This window comes from Lactuca virosa, chromosome 3 (genome assembly GCF_052849685.1).
Source record: "Lactuca virosa cultivar CGN04683 chromosome 3, Lactuca_virosa_CGN04683_v6, whole genome shotgun sequence".
NCBI lineage: Eukaryota > Viridiplantae > Streptophyta > Magnoliopsida > Asterales > Asteraceae > Lactuca > Lactuca virosa.
Genome location: NC_136428.1, coordinates 166,283,774 through 166,292,310, shown reverse-complemented (window position 1 = coordinate 166,292,310; position 8,537 = coordinate 166,283,774). Strand labels below are relative to the sequence as shown.

General features: G+C 38.6%; 1 long non-coding RNA gene across 1 annotated transcript; it reads right to left on the bottom strand.

Moving 5' to 3' along the window:
* Positions 1–286: 286 nt before the first annotated feature.
* Positions 287–718, bottom strand: LOC145162720 (uncharacterized). Its single transcript, XR_013739274.1, has 3 exons — positions 605–718; positions 448–519; positions 287–382 (listed from the first exon to the last, which is right to left on the bottom strand). It is a non-coding gene; the product is annotated as an uncharacterized LOC145162720 (long non-coding RNA).
* Between the last annotated feature and the right edge of the window lie 7,819 nt (positions 719–8,537).

Sequence of the window (8,537 nt, the reverse complement as noted above, 5' to 3'; positions counted from 1 at the left end):
AAGCATCTACATAAACATACTTGATGCCTTTTCAGAATTCAACCTTGTCAAGATCCTGCACTGTCCACATAAATGAAGTGTTAAATCAGAAGAAAAAAAAACATAAATTGAAATATGAATCAGACCATTTGAATCAGTCCCTTTGCTGCATCAATCAGACCATTTGAAAGAAACATGATGATCTCCATATCACTCAAAACCCCCCAAATTCCACTTGAATTGGAATTACCATATAAAACAAATAATAAAATGCTTCAAGAATTTATAAAAAAACAAATATAAATTGAAGAATGATAAGCTTAGGCATAAATTTAACTACATGTTGTATAAACTGGTTTGCAAGAGCAACATTTTTCCCAAATGGAGGGTTTAGTCCCATGATCTGCTCAAAAAAGAATACATTATAAGAAACACAATCTAAAGAGAAGGAATCAACATGATCTTTACCAATTTCAAGCTTTTTGGCAATTCTTTTGGACGAACAGACATCCAATCCCTCTTCTCAAAGTAGAAATCATTCTGCAAACAAAATAGCAATAGCAATACTGATGAATCAACAAATCCAAAAATATATTAACATAGGGAAGTGCATACCATACCATACCTTTGGTCTGGTAATATCGTAATTTTTGTAAGAGCACTTGGTTTTCCCCATCTCATCAAGGTGTTTTTTCATAAGGAAACTGAAGTCATTTGCCCCACAGCAAAAATCAACCACCTGCATATGCATAAGGACTGTTTAAAAATTGAATGGCATGACTAAATCAAACAGACTGTTTAATGTATCCTTTTTAGCTACATAGGTAATTCAACAAATAGAATATGCAGATAAAAAAAATTCAATTTAAGGTTTTACAAGTAGCAGTAAATCCAACCACAAGGATCACAGCCGAAATTATTATCAAAATTGGAAATTTTAGACCTTTATTGTAGCACCAAAGCATAAATCCTTAATTCCCTATATGTAACAGATTCTAATACACTAGAAAATTACGATTAAGCATCGAGTATATTAGAAGCCCTAAATGCTTCAACTCACACATCAATTAATGTTGCCAAAAAGAATGCAGATCCTGGCGGCGGAGGCGCCGGTGGTGTCAAGGGAGGCTTCAGCGAGGAGGCTGCTTTTAATGTGATTGATCCGATTGGAGATTGATTTTTTCTCCTCTTGCAAGACGTTGGAGGTTTACTCAAGAGAAGGGGAAATCATTGCTAACTTCGGTCTCGGACGACAACCTTTACTCCGACGAAGATAGCTAGCTGCACAGTGGAGACGAAGACGATGGTGGTCGAATCTGATGCGTTGCAATGGCAAGTGGTGTATTTTAACAAACTAGTGTTGTGATCTTGTCATCTCTGATTAAGGAACTGGCGCTGGAAAAATGAGGGAGTCGTTGCAATAGAGATCGGGGCAAATAGGGTTTTGAGATTGGTAGTAAGCATGCACACAGGATTTAAGTAACAACCTGATATTTAGGAATTTGATTGATATCAATCAAAGATTAATTAACTGGGAAAAAATAAATTATATTGCAAGATTACATTAATACCCTTTAAGAATAATTGGTCCACATTTGTCCATACAATAACACAATAATTAGTTTAAACAAATGAACCTATCTCTCTCTCTCTCTCTATATATATATATATATATATATATATATATATATATATATATATATATATATATTCTACTATTATTCATTTTAATATGCATATATGATCTAAGGCGGCATTTGCTTAAAGTGTGGCGTCAAGTATAAGCCTTGTAGTCATGACGCGCCATGGCGAAACCATGAAGTGCTTTTTAGAACATTGGTAAAATCTATGCATTAGTCTGCCTTGACCTAGAACTAAAGGGGGTATTTATAGGCAGTTGGCAGTGTCTGATTAGGATTTCATGCCTTAAATGGTCGTGTTGCTGAAAAATGTGTTCGCGAAAAATACGAAAAATGCATGTAGATAAGTTTTAATGAAATAGGTTGATATGTCGTAAATTAAACATATTTTTAGGGACATTTTTGACACTTTTATGAATGTTTTAATGATAGAAATAGGATAAAATAAACTTAATTGTTTTTTATTTATATTTTGTAGCTAAAAATGACACATTGATGAAATAGACGTTGAAAAAGACTTTATTGAGAATATTTCTGTGAAGCATCAAACAAGAAAATAGTTGGAGTTTAGCAAGGAAAGAAATAAGAAGCATCATATAATGTCGTGATTTAAGTCGGTCATAAAATCTATAAATTGAACCATAATTTTGGTTAGAAGCATCATATCATGTAAGATACATCAAAATTGAAGAGAAATCTAGAAGATCATGACCAATGAGGGCCATTTTAAGGGTCCCAAGTTGACATTAACCGAAAAGCTGATATGGAGTAGAAATCTGAAGATCAAGAGAAGAATCATTAGGTTATCAATTTGTCTATTTTTTGTCTATAATTAGCCAACTCTTTGATTTCTTCATTGTTCTTGTTGACATTTGGGATCATACCCTTTATGAATATTTGATATTTCTGAAACCCTAGTTTTATTGTTGATTGATAATTTGAATATTGATAAGTTGTTTAATTGATTATATTTTCATAAGATCCACGAATATTAATATTCATGCCTTTACGTCTATGTAATTGAGATTTATGATTTAGATTCACGTCATATTATGTTGCTTGGATCATAATTGCACTATTAGCGTATACAATTGTAAATGGAGGATGGTATCCCTATTTTAGACATAAGAATATTGATTTAATGCACATGATTGCACTATTTACGTAGGCAATTGAAAAGTTACTACTATCACTAGGACCAATCATACCAACTAAGTGTTACATAATATGAGTTAACAATTAGATCTAGGAAAGCTATTCTTGTTGGAAGATAACTTTGAAACATGTGATTAATGATATTAGCAATTGTGTAACACCCATAAAATTCAAGCCAATTTAAAACTTTTTAAACAATCCAAAAACCATTAGTTATTACAAAACATGTTTTCAAAAGGTATAATATCAGAGTATCCCAGAAACATAAACATAAATATGAGGAGCCGTACGATCACGCCTTCGCCTTGCCGCGATGCCCTGATGTACCTGAAACAATAAATTGAAACTGTAAGCCCGAGGCTTAGTGAGTTCCCCAAAATACCGATACACTGCACATAATACATATACAAATAATAGCACGTACTGGGTCCACAGCTTTACATACTGGAATACCCATGGGCCCACAGTGTGAGTCTCGATTGCCTACCAGGCCCACAACTCACATCTGGATTGCCACCGAGCCCACAGTACGAGTATGGGTTGCCTACCGGGCCCACAACTCGTATCTGGAATGCTCCTAGGGTTTGTTGGTCACCGCACGAAGCAGTACATCCTAAACCCATATCACATAACATATCAACATATACCATAACTACTGAGCATGCAGATAATCATATAACAACACAGGTAGTCCTACAGATCTACCGAACTGGCATAACCACTAGCATGCAACCCTAACTCATACTCAACATTCTAACACTGCTAGGATAATATATCTAGTGGGCCGACCTTGGTGCCTTAGACCCCTTAGTATAGTGAGGTAACTCACCTCGCAACTGTGGCCTGAAACTAGAAAGCTCAACTCCCGGATCACCACCACAAACTCCACCACCTGTATCCGTCACATCACAAGGTTCATAGGTTTCCAAGATACGTCCAGAAGTCTAATAGTCAACCCTTGCCTAAGTCCAAGTCAACTTTCAAGGTCAACAGTCCATGTTGACCTCAACTCGTCGAGTACCCTTAGCTACTCACCAAGTTCCTGGCCTGACTCGCCGAGTCACTCGAGTGGCTCGTCGGGTTCCTAGTGTCAGTGGTCGTAATCCCTTGGCCAACCCACCGAGTTCATACGCGTCCAAAGGTTGGGAGAAACCCTAGCCGACTCGCCGAGTCATTCCACTGACTCGTCGGGTCTATGACAATCTTCAACGGACTCGCCGAGTTGTTCATCCAACTCGTCGAGTACAGGACTATCTTCATGTGGCTCGCCGAGTTGACTATGCAACTCCCCGAGTCCCTTCAGACCTTCATCCATACAGGTACTTTTTAAGCCATGCAACGGCTCCATATTGTAGATCCAAGCTTCTAAGGCATGTTTATCACGTAAAGTTGCAAACTTTACGTTCATGCAAGGCCCTAGAGACTCTAAATGACCAATCTAAGCTTCTAATGGAGCTTTACACCTTAGGAGAGTCTCATTCTTGCAAAATCTGGGAAACTTTATGGACTTAGAGACCCAGGAGAGTCCAGATCTGAGGTTGCAACCTCAGATCTGAGCTCAAACACAAGAAAGGCTTCCTAGTAAGCTAGAAAAGCCCTAAAATCCACCCAAAATAGATCTAGAATGAAAGGGAGGTTACGATAACGGCTTAATACCTTCCACAAGGATGCCAATTGAGGTAGATTTCTAGTTCCACACGTTCCTTGCTCCTAGTCACTTGATCTCCAAGCTTCTTCCCACCAAAATCCTCTTCCCAAGCTTAAGAATACAAATGGAGCACACTCACACAAATTAGGGTTTTGCTGAGCTCTCAAGGGACTGTAAAGAGGCTGAAGGAGGCTTATGATTCTTTAAATAGGGTGCAAACCCCCGGAAATTAGGGTTTCACCCTCCAGCTCTAACTCGTCGAGTCACTCATCCGACTCGGCGAGTTGGTCACTTAAACCCGCGTCCCAAACCCGCTACTACTTGACAAGCCAGGGCATCCAGCTCGTCGAGTAGACCTTGAAACTTTAAAAAATAAGGCCAAAATGTTAATACTTGAGAATCGGGGAGTTACAAATTGATATAATCATTTTAGGAATCGGTAAACCACATACCAAAATCCATAATAGAAACCATCTGTAGAATAATGAATTATAAAGTCTAAATATGAATACCTTCGTATATGTTTATTTTAGTGACACTTATCATAAACTCCTCTTTGTATGCTTTCTTTCAAGGTTGATACTCTTATTTTATTTTGTTCGGTTTCATGAATTTAAAGTTGGATTTTTGTTTTAAGTTTAAATAATATATAAATTATATCTATTATACATCAATTTTTTGGTGCTAGTGTCGAGGAATGGTTTTCAAGTACTTTTAATTTATTTAATTATCAGTCAATCGATCCTTTCCGAAAAGAAATTTATTGTTTTTCATGTGATTTTTAATTTTTTTAATAACATGTCACTTGTTGGAAATGTATTTTGTTGTTTTGGTGTACATGAATTCAAAGATAATCAAGGGTCGGGTCATAACTAAAGTAATCCAATCGAAAATGTGGAGAAATTTTTTTAGACAAAAATCATGTCGCATCTATCTGTAACTCGACGTGAAGAACCCTTTCATTCTCTAATCATGATGCAATTTCACCAATCACACTACGAATTTTGATCAAAAGAAACAGATTACTTGATTTCTGTGCTTCCATGGGTTTGGCGATTGCAAGCGATTTGAGAATTCTTGGCCTGATTTAGTCTACTAATTTGGTGTTTCTTCAAACTCAATCCACGAGGCGTAGTACAACGAGACGTACTGCAGTGATTAAGCTGAAAACCGGACACTTCCTACTTTTGACTAGTTTGGTTGCTCTTGTTTTGCTTGTTGGTTAATAGTGATAAGAAACGGGGGAAGTAGCCTAAAGGGTCCCGAATGTTTTGTTTTCACAAACCTCTTCTTGCAGGCAATAGATTTAGGTGCTGTTTTGTTTTCAAGCAAAAATTCATGAAGTCTGCGGACCACCTCTGCAACCCTCTACAGCAGAAGAGGTGGACCAATCGGCTGCAGACTGTAATAAGAAGCGTGTTTGTTTTTTAACATCTGCATACTGCTGCAGATATTAAAAAATTAAAATAAACTGAGTTTATATACCGAAAATAGTTTTTTAATACCAAAAATTTAATAACGTATGACATTTCAGCAAGATTTTATGATATTTCAGCAAAAAATAATGATATTTTAGCAAAAAATTATCATTATTCAATGAGAAAAATGAATAAATAATTCAGCAAGAATAAAAGAAAAAAACAAAAAAAGAAGGTGAAACAACAATTCAACAAGATTTCAGCAATATATAATCAAGATTCACCAAGATTTCAGCAATAAAAAAAGAAGAAGAAGTTGGAAGAGGTTGGACGAGGCAATACAAGTTGTAACATCCGGAATCTAGAAGGTCAATTTTGGAAATAAAACCTCATTTCTAAAGGCCAACTCGTCGAGTTTGGGGGAAGAAACTCGACGTGTTGGAAGTGTTGGTCGTGCGTGTTTTTGAAGACCAACTCGACGAGTTGGACGTGGTTTGGGAAACCCTAATTTCGGGATTTTGCACCCTATTTAAACAACTTAAACCCCATATGTTGGCCTCATTTCCATCCACCATTGTCCTAAAACCTAACCTCGAAACTCTAAGTCATTTTTGAGTGTTGTGAGCCATTTTGAGTGCTTTTGTGGTGTGTTTGAAGCCATTGGAAGGAAGGAGAGCTTGGTGAGAGTTGGTGATACAAGAAGGAGCAGCTAGATCTCGAATCCTTGCTTCATTTTCAGGACTTTTCTGGTAAAAAGTCTCAGCCTTGCTTTGTGAATTCATAGATCTCCTTCTTAGGGTTCTTTTGCATGTTTTGGTCCAAATGGAGTGGTTGTTGGGAGTTGGACGTCCTATTTGGACAAACCCTTTTAGATCTAGGGTCCTAGGGAGCTCTTTTGGCATAAAGGTGTCAAATTTGTGGTCTTAAGGGCTCCATGCATCCATTAAGCCTTTCTTCTAGTTTATTTTGAGCTTTTGGGCTTCTTCTAGCCTTGCATAATAGTAAAGTTAGAGACTTTACTCATCAATACAACCTTAAGGGACCAGATCTGCAATTTGAAGCCTTATCTTGGTGATTAAGTGGCTTAATAGATTAAGTGGTTTTGCTGACTGAAGAACTCGACGAGTTAATAGGAGAACTCGGCGAGTTGGTTTGGCATTGTCCCGACTCTAATGAAAAAGGAGGGGAAAACTCGATGAGTTGGATCGATTCTTCGCGATTCTACAGTTTGATGAGAACTCAGCGAGTTGAAGGGACCAACTCAGCAACCATGTGGGCCACAAGAGATCCGTCTGTCCAAGAAGGAGGGGAGGAGTAGTGAGCGCACCTGGTCCGGCTATTTGGCAAACCTCTGATAGTCGAGAAGGTAGGGCAGGAGCCCCAGCAAAGAGGATTCATGCTCTACGATGTCAGACAGGAGAAGTCAGGACTCTAGCAGGCGATGTTGCAGGTATGTATCTTTTTCTTCCTTTCAGTTTTAGCTGCATTTTGTTGTGGGAATTTTTCTTTGGTTTGGAATATTATAACGGGTTGGGTAAGTGTATCTCTGGTTTATTTCTCTGCTTATGTTTTGGTTATATCTTCAAAAAAATGTTATATGCCTCTTGCATGCCATGAAATGTTAGTGGATTAGTAAGGGTTATTTAGTGTGTAGCGGGTTTCAAGTGTTCGGGTATTATTCTGGTTTTCGGTTGGGCTCGGTCAGGGGCATCATGTTGAAGACTTATGGTCCGGGTTCAGCAGAATGATTCTCCAGCATCGTCATGGTTTGATGGCTTTAGCATGGTGTTGGGTTGGCCTTTGGATGCGTCGAAGGAAGTGGTCTATTACGAAGGTTTTAGTTTGAGCATCTGTTCTTTGGACTTCAGGATTTGAGTGCGGTATCATTTTATAATATTCAAGGTTATCAGTATTGTTGGGATTTGGGAAGTGCTCAGCTGGTCATCAGGGGTTGTGTGGTATTTAGAGTGGATAGCGTTGGATCTCTAGCTGTGGTAGGTGCCGGTTGTCGATAGATCGATCATTGGAGGGTAAGAAGGATTGGGAATTCTTCAATTCTAGTGTGCTGCAAGGACTTAGTCGAATGAAAGTGCGGGAGAATCGTCCATGTATTCAGGCGCAGGAACGGGTATGGAACTATGATGGGTTTCGCATCCCCATGGGCAAGGCCCGTGTAATTATGGCAATTCAGATGGGACCTGGTAGAGACCGTTGGGTCAAGGCTTTGAATCTTGAGTTGAAGGACTTTGTGTGTAGTCATTATGTGACGCGGAAGGGTTTACAGGCTGGGTAGCCTAGTTATTTGGACTCTTGAGGAACTGGTTGTTGGATCAGGTGCGAGACTGGTAGTCTCAGCGATGGGTTGGGAACCTTTTACCTTCCGATTTCGGGAGCGGTGTCTTGAATCAGAGGATTTGGGGAGAACTTCAAGTGTAGATCTTTGGGTCTCGGATTATGAGTTGGGTACCGAATTGGTTCCTAGTGAGAACTAGCATTAGGAATTGTGGGTGTCTATGTGTAAGTTTTTCTGTTCTGGAAGTCTTGGAATAAGGTATCAATGTGCCGAGGGCATCTATGGAAGGGTTTAGAGGTAATAAATGGTTTTAATTTATTGGCAGGTCAGGCTCCTGTGCTTGAGTGTGACCCGATATGTGTGGGGTCAGGCTTGTAAGGGGTTTCTGATTTTCAAATAGGTTT